Below are 14,424 nucleotides of genomic sequence, written 5' to 3' on the forward strand. Positions count from 1 at the left end.
ATGAATAACTATGTGTAGTTGTGTTTATAATAACGTCGTATATTATTGAACGACGAATGGCTTCTCGTTAACTCTCTTAATATATGTCTCCAGGTACTGATGTTATTCATATTTTCCAAACTTATCATGAATGCACTGCTTTTTTTCTGTGATCAGCGAAACTATCTTTATTAATGCAACTTTCCATTGTTTTCATTAAAGGGGCCCAAGCGTTGTTGTGTGCATATTGCAGAAGCAACTACCTATCCACCAAAAACAAGGGGTATGTGACTGTGTTCCAGTTCACCAAAGATGAACGCAGTAGACAGAAGTGGCTGAAGAATATCCCTCGGAAGGATTGGAATCTTTCTTCAAGCGCAACAGTTTGCGTCAAGCATTTTGCTGAGCGGGATATCCTACACCGAGTAACTTACATGAATAAGAACGGTGGAGTGAAAAGTTACGAGTTAGATCGCCTAAAGTTGTCCCCTTGTGCTACTCCCACAGTGTTTCAGGCCCTCTCCTCTTCTTAAAACTTCTTATTGTGATAAGTGAACCATGAAAATCTGTGAACATAAGTAGATGAGTTGTACTCCTAAGAAATGAAATCAGGAAATATTGTATGAATCAGTGGAACATGAAAAGACTGCTGATGAAATGACAATATATATCTTTATTTCCGAAAGACATGCTAATTTGACATCTGGCCGCCTTCTAATACTGAAGGTACATTGGAAAATCAATTGCTACTAAGTGATATGGAATATATAAGTGGTATTTTGAACTAATTCATCTTTCCCTTCCAGGTAAACTTCTTGTTGTGATCAGTGATCTATGAAAACCTGTGAACATAAGTAGATAAGATCTTGGAAATGAGATCAACAAATATTTTATGAATCAATGGAACATGAAAGAACATTGATGAAATGTCAATAATTGTTCTCGTATCGATAAGGGTACCTTAATTGATATTTATCTGCCGTACTATACTCTAGGTATGTTGAAAATCCAAGGGTACTGAGTGATATCATATATGCGTGGTATTTTTGAACTAATCCATCTTTGTATTGCAGGTAAAACTCCTTATTGTGATTAGTGAAGCATGAAAATCTGTGGAAATAATTAAATATGAATTATTTCTTGGAGATGAAATGAACGAATATTGTATGAATTAGTGAGAACATGAAAGAACTACCGAGGAAATGACGATACAAGTTCTCATATTGAAAAGACTTAGTAAATTGACGTCTAGCCGCCTTCCAATACAGTAAGTATATTGGAAAATCCATGAGTGCTGAGTGAAATTATGTATATATGTGGTATTTAGAACAACATAATAATTTTCTCTGCAGCTAAAACTTCCTTTAGAGTGAACTTTGAAAATTTGGTCTTATAATCAATTATTAAGAACCTGGTGTGGCTACCATTATCGAGATTAATTCAAAAATTTCCTTTCGTTTGTAAAATTTGATTTGATTTTAATCAGTATTGAGTTATACGGTAGAATAATTTTATTTGTTGAGACATTTCTCCAATTCGGAAGTCATTATTATTTCATTATACTGGTCTTGGTGTTTAGAAATATTAGATTGACAATGTATTTATCTTCCTTATGGCTTCATATTTTTTACACATTTTTGTCTAATACATAGAATGTTAAGACTAGTTTTTTTGTTATATCACATAAAGTTTTCTAATTAGCCCTTACATTTGTACTAATCATGTTTTTTTCATCAAATTTTTCCATCAGATAATGTGGTGCCTGTGAAACTGATAGCTGTTGCTGGTGACGGTTCATCGGTGAACTTCAAATGGCACGATCTATGGAGGTTGTTTCCGGCTGAAATTGAAATTAAGAACCTGTGGCAGCTTTTATTTATTCCACTTTCTGGTGTAATATTTATGCTTTGATGGCCATGCCTTGTGACATTGTGAGGTTGTTTGACCTCTTCAATATGAAATGTTTACCGGAAAATGTATATATCTGATTTTTATTTTAAATAAATGTTGTTAAACGTCATACATTTTTTTCTCTCCTGAAATACCGTGGCGAAAGGTGCTATAAAATAACGCACTACTTTTTAACATGTTAATTTATTAGGTTATTCAGGGAGGTGAAATGATGTTTATTTTAAAGCCGCTCTTTATTTCTAAGTCAATAAATTTTATAGGGTGCTATTCTTTATAAACAACCAATGGGTTAAGCGGTATTACCTTCTTGGTGTGAATTTCTGGGTCGTCGATCGCGGTACTTAAATATATTTCCGTGCATAATCTCGTATCCCTTGCCTTGTTATTAGTTCTCACGATTACTTTTAATAAACAGCTGTTATAATACGAAATACAACCACTCGAATAACTCAACCCTACCGTAGTTTTTATCTTAACTTTAGGGAGGGTGAACGGATGTCCATCCGTATTTACATCACACAACGTCAACAGCTGAGAGGCCGATCCACCATACCCCAGGCAGTAGGATCCCTGACGTCACGTAAAGCGCTGTCGCCAAATTGCATGTTCCGGCCTGTATTAGAGTTGGCCATGGTTTTGCGCGTCTAGGTTTTTCAATACCGAGCTGACTACGATGTGTTCAAGGACTTTGCATGAGATGAACGTTAAAGATATCGGCCTTTAATTAGATGGCTGTTCCTTGTCTCCACTTTTAAATATTGGCGTTACGTTAGCGATTTTCCAGTCGTTAGGTACTTCGTGTTGCTTGATGGATTTACTGAATATTAACTGCAAGTAGGGGGCAATTTCTGAGGCTAGTTCTTTATATACATCTACATCTACAAATTACCCTGCGAGCCACCTCTAGGGTGTTTGGCAGGGGGTGATCAATCACCAGCATGCATTTGGACTCCCACATGCACACCACACCGTCCAAAAAACGTCCCGTATAATAACAAACTATACTACTATATGCTGTTAGAAATAGAATATAGAATAGAAATTCAGAAAAATGCTTTAAGTTTTACATAGGTTAGTAGGCTACACTACAAGTCATGCAATCTATATACGAGTTCTATTGCTGCCGTTATAATCTCTTATTGGTCGAGGAAAAAATGACATTCGGAATCTGTCTGATCTGCAATCTATCTCTCTTATTTTATTTATATGATCTGATCTTCCGTAGTACGTTGGCGTCCGCAAGATATGGTTAACTTCGTCAGAAAAGACACTGCCATTGAATTTATCTAAAAGGTTTACTCTATTTTTCAATCTACGGTCCGACAAAGATTCCCAGCCGAGTTTATCTAAGAGGTCAGTTACACTAACAAGACTATCGTAACGACCATTCACATACCTGGCAGCTCTTCTTTGCACGCGTTCTAACTCTGTTATTAAGCCTTTTTTATGAGGGTCTCAAACACTGGCAGCGTATTCCAAATGTGGTCTAACGAGGGAAAAGTAGCTAATTTCTCTCATTTTGTCGTCGCACTTTCCTAATATTCTTTTTACCAAACCCATTTTACGATTAGCTTGACCGATTATTTCTCGAATATGTTTACTCCACGATAGATCATTATTGAGTCTAACCCCTAGATATTTCACGGATTCAACAGTCTCTAATTGGGTATCCCGAATTACATAGCTACGGTGTGGGGAGTTATTCTTCTTCAAGAAATTCATTACGACGTATTTTTTTCAAATTTAATTCTAACTGCCAAGCATCGCATCACGCTTGGATAGCAGCAAGGCCATTCGTTAGTTCATCAATATCTCTGCTGGAACGGATTTCTCTGTATGCTATAGCGTCGTCTGCAAATAATCGTAACTTACTGGCAGATAGTGTGAGTGACCAACTAAGTTGTTCCTTCTTCTGCTTAATGTTTTTAGAAGGCTTCTGTTTTCATCCACTGTTCTTTGCACTTCCTCGTTACTTACCCGGTCGATCTATTCTCTCTTCATCACTCTTCGGTAGAACCACATTTCGAATGCTCCCACTCTTGACTAATTTGCTGCTGTCAACGTCCAAGCCTCACTTCCATAGAGAAACATTCCCCCTATGTAGCATCTGATGAATTATTTCCTCACTTCTGTGCTCGTTTCCTCAGCGGGAAGTAGATTCATCTCCTTATAGAAAGCTCTCTTTGTCTGCGCTATTCTGCTGGATATTTCTTTCTTGCTTCGTCCGTCGTTGGTAATTTGGCTCCCCAGGTATGAAAACTCTTTCACCTTTTCAAGCTTTTGATTTCCTAGGTTAATTAATGCTTGTCTAAGCTTCCTCTCTCTTGCTGCATACTAATATCTTAGCCTTCTTTTTGTTGATTTTTTACTTTCAAATCATCCGTTTCTTTCAAATCATTCGTGTTATTTTGTAGCTTCCCCGCCAGCTGTTTCAAGGCTTCAGACCAAGTATATCCAATGTAAGAGGTTTTAAGCTATCAATGTAAAATAATGGCCACTCGCATCGCCACTTGGTTGACAGAAGAGGAATTTAGCTGAATTTAAGTAGGACGCAATTGTTATTTGGTGCACTCGATGTACCTTTTTATGAATCAAGAGCAGGTAGCACAGAGGAAGGCTAGGAACTTGCCTACAAAGTATGCACCTTGATCTAGATGTTACCATTTTATGTGATTCAGAGAAATCACCTGTATGGCTCATAAATACTGATCCCAAGACTGATGGAGATTAAAGCGTTGAAGTTGTGTGCTCACTGTGCTTCAACGATTTTTGCTGTAAATAAATTTAAGGGTTGCCCTTTTCCCATTATTAAAAACTGTTACTCTCATTAGAAAGCCGTATATCTCTTTTTACTGTTTTTTTGTTGACTTTTTAAATTGTTTACAATGAAGATTACAATTTTTTAGGTTATATCGTGCGATGCCTACAACTTTTCTCTCTTTTCAAATTTTAATTGCGATCAGTTTTTCTGCAATAATCGAGTTTTATGCTTATGGCAATGCTTTAGCCTTTCCTATTTTATGAATTTTCTTGACAGCGAGGTTTCAATTCTTAGTTACAATATAATTCGTAATTTTTCCGCTTTTTGTACAAACGTATAAATTTATACTTATACCTTACAATAATTACCTATTTGAAGAAATAGTTTTCTTTTACAAAAGTAAATAATTATATTTGGATAGTATGGGGATAGTTTACATCGGTTGTGTGTGTAAATTATTTATTGAAAAATTGCCATTTATTCTATTATTATTATTGAATAGAAAATGAGGCGTTTTTTATTACGCAAGTAAAATCACGTCGATTGCACATCTGCGTTAGTGCGCCACAATGTGTTCATAAGCACGGTGAATGAAGTTTTTGAAGACATCCAGTAACTCCATGACTTTCACCAGAGACCTTTTTTTTAACCCTTTGGGATGATCGATGTGATCAGTCATACGTCTGCTCACCTCTCTTAGGTGTGTGTGTGTGTGTGCCCACGATTCCCTCGTATCCTGTGCCCTTGGGCCACAGCAGGATAATCACGTGCAGGCAATGCGTACGATACTTGGCTCCCAGACGCCCGCGCGTGCCCTTGCCTGCCTTCAGCTTTGCGATCGGGAGAGGGGGAAAGGTTTAGCATGGGAGGGGTATGACCTTGGAAAGAGAGGAAGGGTGGAGGAAACCTAGCGTCTCCATGAGCCTGCTACTAACGCAGGGCACCAAGAGGACCACTGCAGAACGTCCCATCCGACGGACGGAGTGCTGTATCTGAAGTGCCCTACACAAAGAACTGGATGCGGCAGTCATTGAGAAATCTCCACATTCGCCGCCGGGATTTGAACACATGGCGTGAAAAGCAAAAACTATCCATTTAACCACTCGATCCCTCTGGTTGCTCCGGTGGCCACGGATGTAACGATTGAGGATTGAAAGCGCTGGAGTCTAAAGTAGATGTGTTGCCATCTAGCGCGCTTTGTAGAGCTTTTACGGTTGTTGCCACTCGTATCGCTGACTGAAAGAGTGATCAGAATTTCACGGGGAAATAAGGTATAATTGCGCTTAATACCCGGTGTACTTACACTGAATGGTAAAATATATTAAATTCATAACTATTCGATGTTATTCCTTGCGATAGTAAATATTGACGATAAAAAGATCGCTTTGCACCCAACGCCGTTCTGCGGACATAAAAGCAAACTGATGGAAATCCGCCAAATGGCACTCAACAAAAAAGTAAACTTCTACGCAGTGTTCTTCTGACCTCTTCTGCAAAGTTGCCTTTCCTGTGGCCCCTGGAATCCTAGCATGTATTTGGCCTCACCAACCTCCGCGAATGACCGAATTATGATGCGATATTTTTTAATGTTTCGTATTTTATTTTGAAATTTCAAAATAAAATATGTAATATTGTATAGTGGAGCATAAAATAGGTAACTGTGAGATGTAGAGCAAAATTACATTTTACAACGAGTAGAAATTGTATTAATATATGTATTTGACCTAATTTTCTGGAAGAGGAGATGAAAAATTATCGAATTTTAAGATTAGTAAAATATGCTTGAAATCCCATCCATCCCATCCCATCTGGCATATGTTTGCAGAAAAATAAGAAATGCTCCTTTTTCAAAAAATCCCGCTTCTGTGACATCTGATGAGTTCAAACTTGAATCTGCTTATCTTTTCATGTTAGGAGGGCACATCGCTCAATTTTTTTTGCAGTTCCATTATTTTAATTCTCGAATGTAGTCGGCGCCATTTCTTCTGCATAGATTTTTCTGTCACCAAGGTAATGTGGTTGTCAATTAGTGATTCATCATTTAAATCTGATATTAGCTCGTGCGATGGTACAAGATAATTCATCGTGCTAGAAAATAGTTATCACACAGTAGCCTATTTCGTATAATTAACAGCATAAAACATCCATAACTGAAGTCGTAATTCTTAATGTAATTAAATATGCCACTGCCATTACTTGCAGTGTCCATAAGGTATTGCTTGGAAAATTGATTCGTTTGATGTATTTTTGTGTGTGACATCTTATATTACACGATCGAACGATATCCTCAACTACATTTACAAAACACGAGGTCCAAGGTGGCAGAGTGGATGAGTGTCGTGCTGCGAGGTCGGAGCGGAATCCCTTAAATGTTTGGCTCACGGTTGGCGAAGGTTTCCATTTCCTAAGCACGGAGGCCGCTGAGGAGAAAGCGAGCGCAGAGTCCTCTAGATTGCTCTCTCAACACTACTCTCTCATCATGTCGAGTCGTCGCATAGGCTTCCACTATGGCAACCACGACGTCCGCCATTTTCGGTGTAAATACTCCGTTTTCCCATAAGGAGATGTGGTAAAATTTCTTCGTTTTTTTGGTAAGCGAAGAATGTTGGTAATTTTCGGATAGGTGATATTGATTTTCGAAACCTTCAGTAACATAAGTACAAATTTTCTAGGCATGACAACAATGCAAACGGCGAAAATAAAGGTAAAACCAGGGCAAAGGCTAAACGTATTACGACCTGATCGAACCCTTGTTTTAATGGGTTGACACCCAATTGCGCTAAATAATCACTGAAAATACTATTAACGGAAACTCTTACCCTCAATAAAAAGGCTCTTTGCAAAATATGTACTGACACAAGCAATTCCGCCGCGAGTTTAATGACTGAAATCTGATAGTAGGACAGCGGGTAGATGGGCGTAACCAGCTGGAGACGGCCTTTCAGCGGCGTAGTGCGGTGGGATAGGACCCCCCTGTCCCCCGGACAATATGAAAACACAGTTACTTTGATTTATTTAAAAAACAAAATATTGAGAAATGACGAGTTTACAAAAGATTTCTTTGACAAATAGTTTTTTCGATCATTAACCCGAACGAAATTCCTGGCTACGCCCCCCCCCCCCCTTTGAAGCGAAAAGAAATTAAGCTCGTAACGAAAATTTTAAAGAAATTATTTAAAAAATTATATTCGCATAAGACATGTAACAAATTTAAGTCATTCTCTTCATTGTATAGACCAATGAAACGCTGTCATAATTTACTTACCATTTTGACTTCTTCATTCTTTGCAAAAATGTTACTACTTGAAAGACCACGACATGTCCTCCTTGCTTTGATCCTGGGTACCAATGGAGCAGCGAGGGGGGTTATGGGGGATAAATTCCTCCCCCAGAGATCATAGAAATTTTTAATTTTAATCCATTTTACTTAATTGGATTAATATCACTAATAGAATAGTGTAAGGACTAATAAAATATCCCTCAGAAAGCCATAAAACTCACCATTTATCTTAAAATTCGCCAATTTACTAATCTCGCACCGACCGCTTATCCTGGAGGGTATTCCGTTCCCCCACACACCCTGGTATTAGTTGCACCTAAACCCACCCCCCCAGTCTTTAAGTACTACCTGGGCCCCTGCAGGGTACTCACATGGATGGATGTGCTCAATACCAAATGCCAATGATAGAAACAGACAAGAGGGCATATCTGTTCCAATGATAGTAGTATCCAGCGGTCTGGGGTCCTGATGGGGGGAATTCGGAGGTCTTCCTTGGAAAATTTTAGGGAACTGCGTGCCCGAAAATGGATTTTGACAATTTTCTCGCTCTTAAATAGTAGATAAAGTTAATAAAAAATACTATGAAAATTAATAAAAAATAAAAAGGCTCTTTGCAAAATATGTACTGACACAAGCAATTCCGCCGCGAGTTTAATGACTGAAATCTGAGCAGTAGCTCAGACAGCAGGTGGACGTGGGCGTGCCCAGCGGGGGGGGGGGGGGGGGGGGGGGGAGAGCTTAGAAGCGAAAATAAATAAAATTTAAGACGAAAGTTTTAAACAAAATTTCTTTCGAAGAAAAATGATATGTTTAAGAATTGGAACTAAAATAATAATCGCTATTTTTTCAAGCAAATAATTGCGCAGACTTTTATTTATATTAAATTCCGGTTTAAGTTAACCTTTCCTGCACAAAAATGCTACCACTTGAACGACCACAGTTAGCTCCCCTTTGTTTTGATCCTGGGTACGCACATGGGTAGATGTGCTCAATACAAAACGCCAATGATAGAAACACAGCGGTCTGGGGAATTGAGGGGCCCCTTACTGGGGAATTCAGAGGTCTTTCCTTGAAAAATTTTAAGAAACTCTATGCCCGGTAATGGACTCTATACTTGCTCTTAAAAAGTAGATAAAAATGAATGAAAATAGCAATTTAGCGAGAGAAATACCATGAAAAGTGAGAACTTCACATTAATAGAAGTGAAGTGATGGAAGACTTATATTATTGGATTGACAGGCAAGTGAGATACTATATGGCCTAGTCATTAAAAATACTATTAACGTAAACAATAATTCTCAGAAAAAAGGATATCCTTAAATATGTATATACACAGGCCATATCGCCACAAGTTGGATTAGTGAAATCAGATAAGTCGCCTAGACAGCGACTACTACGTAGATCTAGATATACTATAACACAATGCAAACACTATATGCCAATGACAGAAACATGGTAAAGGCATAAGTTTTCCTGGATATCACACAATTACTTATACCACTTATTTCTTACTCACTTATAACTTTGTTATATCCAGGAAAACTTTTAATCGAACACCACGAAGTAAATCAAGAGTTAGTGAATTTTGGTAAAGGCATATATATATCTGTTTCAATGACTGAAGTACCCAAATAGCAATGCAAGCTTGACAGTTCATGTGTACAAGCTGTATTGAAGCAAACTAGTATCAATTGGCTTAGGTTGCTGCAAGCTTTAAAACACACACCTGAATGACTAAACATTGTGCTTATTAAAATGCCAATGCAAGCCCTTCCACTGTACATTCTCCATTTCGTAAGGAAATATAATTAAATAAATTCAAACCTGGAGGAAATGTGTTTTCATATGAAATACTTCAAATATACAACAAGAAACAGATGAAAACAAACCTAAAATAAACACTTCTATAATTCCTTTAAAAGCAAAAATAGAAAATATCTAACAGGAATGTTATCAGCCCAAAGCCTAGTAAAGACAGAAGTACTCGTATTTAATTTCTACATAAAAGCAAGAACAATGAATGAACAGGTGTTGAAACACCCTAGCCCTAAAAATTCACTAGATTACAAGGACTAAAAACAGCCAAAACTAAACTACACAAAAGCTATTTGCACCAATAGTCCGAGTTGATACAACAATACTAACGTTCAAATTCCAAGCAGACGTTTGGAATAGAAAATCATCTATGAATGAAAAATGGATATTTCCTCCCACCATATCCCAATCCCAGTAAATATAATGGCATACTACATAAAAAATTGTCATCCCTGCTTAAGGCGAATTAGATTAAAAAGACGTGTCAAATTAATGAGGAGTACCCGAGTGCAGATTTTAAGGCCAAAAACTCCTAACAATCATTACAGGGCACTAACACAGGAATAAAATCAAATGTATATGACATGAATCACTTTATTATTAATAAAAAAAAGATGACTTACATCCTTTATTACCAGGAAACAAGTGTGGTAATTATATATACATGCATTCTGTAATAAAGCACTCAAAGTTTATGGTACTCCTTTTATCTTTGTTTAGAACTCACTTTGGACACAGTGGATAGCGCTCAATAATTAAACTCACTAAAAAAGCAATGAGTAACGAAAATAATGTTAACAAAAAACGTGAACCAGAACCTGTGACACTTTTTAGCAGAGTTGAAAGTGCCGCTATGGTGACTTGGAAGTTGATGTTTTAATCCCTCAAATTAGTAATTGAAGTACCTCTTCCAACATTCATTTTCCACAGACTATCATGTGAATCAGATTATCTTGCACAGGGTAATGACCAATATTAATGTTAGCATCAGTATCACTCTCTGCACCTTAGGAGCCATTTGAAATTTTCTCTGACTCTTGACGGAATGTTTAAAAAAATGGTAAATAAATTATTAGCATTAAAAAGAACTTTGTGCTTTCACATTAATATTTATTCACAAATTTATGACCATGGCTTCAACGTTAAACGTCATCATCAGGTGAACTCTACAGAGGTCCATCGCATCCTTTTATACCCCTCCTAGCCTGGTATAAAAGGATGCGATGGACCTCTGTAGAGTTCACCTGATGATGACGTTTAACGTTGAAACCATGGTCATAAATTTGTGAATAAATATTAATGTGAAAGCACAAAGTTCTTCTTCTTAATGTTAATTATGAATCGATTTCACCAAGTTACGCCTCAAACAATCAAGTAAATAAATTAGAAAAAGAACATATCCAGTTTCTTTTTATAAGTGATGTAAGAACCCTTCTCAAATTTTAAAAATTAATTCAAAAATTTATCCTTTTTACACACAAACATGAAGTATAATGATTCAACAGTAAAGTTTATGATCTCTATAAAGCAATATGGGACAACCATGTTTCACCAGAATGTGTGAAGTCATCCACCATGCAAATTAACCCAGATTCAACAGGTTGGCCAGCAAGTATTCCCGGTAAAAAATTAACAGACATTGATAATGATTAAATATCTATACACCAAAAAGGGATACATGCTAAAAACCATCACATCAACACAAAACTACAAATAATGGGTTAAAAAAAAACATGTAATTAAGCTGGCTGAATATTTGTCTGAGCATTAAGACAAAGACACTTCCATGACAATACTTTGATTGAGTAACGAGGGCATGAACTTCACGTTAGCCACTCTAGTTCAAAATTTTACACAAGTTGATGTTAAGAAGACAAAAATGTAACCATAAATGTGCATTGCCTGATTACATAATTGGAATGTTTAACAGGTAATCAAGCAAAAAAATTCTATAAAAAATGTAAAACCCAGGAAGACAAAAACAGATGTGACTTTCTTATAATCTGGTGTGTAGAACAACATCAAAGACTCATGAAGTAGGTCATATAAATATAATCCGAAAGACACTACCACATCAGAGTCAATGGATAAACAGTTCAAGGTCATTCACTCTGACCTTTGAACTTGAATACACACAACCCAACAGCTTCCACATAAAAAAAATACTTTTTCCTGCTCCAGATATGTTCTCTCCTTATGCAAAATATATGGTGACACTGCAATGCCAATGCAATACAAGATTGATGAGAACATGATTATACATGTGCTTCTGCTGCTTAGGCTATTTTTGAATGTACTGCAATAATTGTCTCTTATCAAGATAGAAGTCATTCCATTATACAGCCAAAAACTCAGCAAAATGTGATGCAACAGGCTGTGATGAATCTGGAACAAAGGAATGATGTTGGTGAAATGACCTAACTGCGTGCGCTTAATTATGGGAATAAAAAAACTACTGGTATTAACATAACATTCACTGCAAAATAAATTAACAATACCGTACAGACCACCACTGCAAGAGGACCATCTAATTAGCAAATTGCAAAAAAAAAACTCATCTGAGCAATATTAAGGGTCGAACATAGTACCAAAATGTTCTGAGGCAATGTAGCAGGACCTGAATTCAAGATATCGTCCAACCAGTTCCTCTGAATAATGCACCACGATGATGAGCCAGAATGAGGAAAAACATGTTAAGCACATTATTAAATAATACACTCAAGATAGATGCAACAGATGTATATTGCATAGGAATTCCTAGTATATGAATCTAGAAATAATACTTACGTTTACAGTGAAGGAATGATTGTAACAAACACAAAAGTAGTTCTCCTATCTCATACATTCAAGGAACACCCAAACTGCTTAATGTATGAGTAACCAGCGCTTCCATTTAATTGCTCCGGAATTATGTCAACAACCAAATTCCATTTCGGGTAGCAAGATGAACATTACGGAAGCAGTTAAACATGACCTAATTTAAAAAATAACATATTATAACCAAAGATAATATGACATAAAATAACTTTTCATGGATAATTCAACCTTCCATTTTCAATTATAAATGTCAATATGAAAATTTCTCATTTGATATACTAGAACCTTAAACAAAAAATGTGCTTATTTATCAACAACAGAGCAGATTTCTCAATAAATAATTGAGGACGGCATTAAACCAATACATCATTTAAAACTATGAATAGCCGTGCATCTCAGCCAAAAACCACATGTGCAGGTGAAAAACCTGGAAAATAAAACAGATATGAGTTTCAAAACATCTAACAACACTAAAATAGGATATAATAGAGAAAGAAAAACTACAAGAGGTTTTACAAGTCTGTGACTCATGATAATAGGTGGTTATGGCATGAACCTAATCACAATTAAAGATAGGCTCAAACTTTTCAGTTCTTAAGAGTGGATGTAGCCTTCAAAAATTACTTCAGCCCTTCATGAAACTATGAAATTCATCCAAGCATCGACCAAGCCAAGCATTATTTACACACAAGTGATGCACCTAGAAGAGAAAAAGATTTCAGTCAAATAATATCATGGAACATCTACGACAAAAATGATCACAGAAGAAAACATTATGTACATGTTAACAGATCATGGCTTAAAATACTTAAAGGATTTACTGCATGATTATGAAATTAATTACAGTACAAAAAAGACTTGCTCATTACATCCTCTCTTACAACAGCATCTACCCTTTAAGTATTACTTGACCACTCCAACAAACCATGGATTCATCCAAGCATCAATCTAGCCAAGCATGACTTACACAGAGGTGATGAGCCTAGAAGAGAAAAAAACATATTAAGGCCACAATAACAAGGAACACAAAGGACAAACATGATCAAAAAAGATGACCCACCGTGCATGTTCACAGCTCATTTCTTAAAATATTTATAGGATTTCTATGAGATTCATCTTCATTAGTCAACAATCCTAAGATTGGTCATGCAGCTCTCCATTCCTTTCTCCTATCGGCCAGTCTTGTAGCAACGTATTTCTTCTCTTTTAAATCCTTTATAACCTGCCCTATGCAGCTTATTAGGGACCATCCCTTGCCCTTCTTCCCTTCAACGATCATCTTCAGCAGACCACCATGTATCATAATGTGGCCAACAAAGTTAGGCCGTCTTCGGCTTAAGGTTTTGAGAATACTTCTATTTTCTCCCACTCTTCTTATCACTTCCTCGTTACTTACATGGTCGATCCATTTTATCTTCATCATACTTCGGTAGCACCACATTTCAAACGCTTCCACTCTTTGACTTCTATGCTGCTGTCAATGTTCAAGCCTCGCTTCCGTAGAGAAACATACTCCTTACGTAGCATCTGATGTATTGTTTCCTTACTCCTATGCTTATACTCTCAGCTGTAAGAAGAATAGTCTTTTTGAAGAAAGCCCTCTTCGCCTGTGCTATTCCATGGACTATTTCTTTCTTGCCTAGTCCATCATTGGTAATTCTGCTTCCTAGGTAAGAAAACTCTTCCACCTCTTCAAGGTTTTGTTTTCCTTGGTTAATGTTCATCCTAGCCTCCTCTCTTTAATTGCATACTAATATCTTGGTCTTCTTCATGCTGATTTTCAGTTGATATCTGGCAATCATCATTTCCATATTTGTCAAAGTGTTCTTCAATCTTCTCCATCTCTGCTATGTCATCAGTA

At 36.8% G+C, this 14,424-nt stretch overlaps 1 long non-coding RNA gene across 1 annotated transcript; it reads right to left on the reverse strand.

The window, feature by feature from the left end:
- Positions 1 to 11,139: 11,139 nt before the first annotated feature.
- LOC124166707 lies at positions 11,140 to 13,985 on the reverse strand. Its single transcript, XR_006866484.1, has 2 exons — positions 13,624 to 13,985; positions 11,140 to 13,545 (listed from the first exon to the last, which is right to left on the reverse strand). It is a non-coding gene; the product is annotated as an uncharacterized LOC124166707 (long non-coding RNA).
- Between the last annotated feature and the right edge of the window lie 439 nt (positions 13,986 to 14,424).

Source organism: Ischnura elegans, chromosome 10 (assembly GCF_921293095.1).
Source record: "Ischnura elegans chromosome 10, ioIscEleg1.1, whole genome shotgun sequence".
NCBI classification, from domain to species: Eukaryota; Metazoa; Arthropoda; class Insecta; order Odonata; family Coenagrionidae; genus Ischnura; species Ischnura elegans.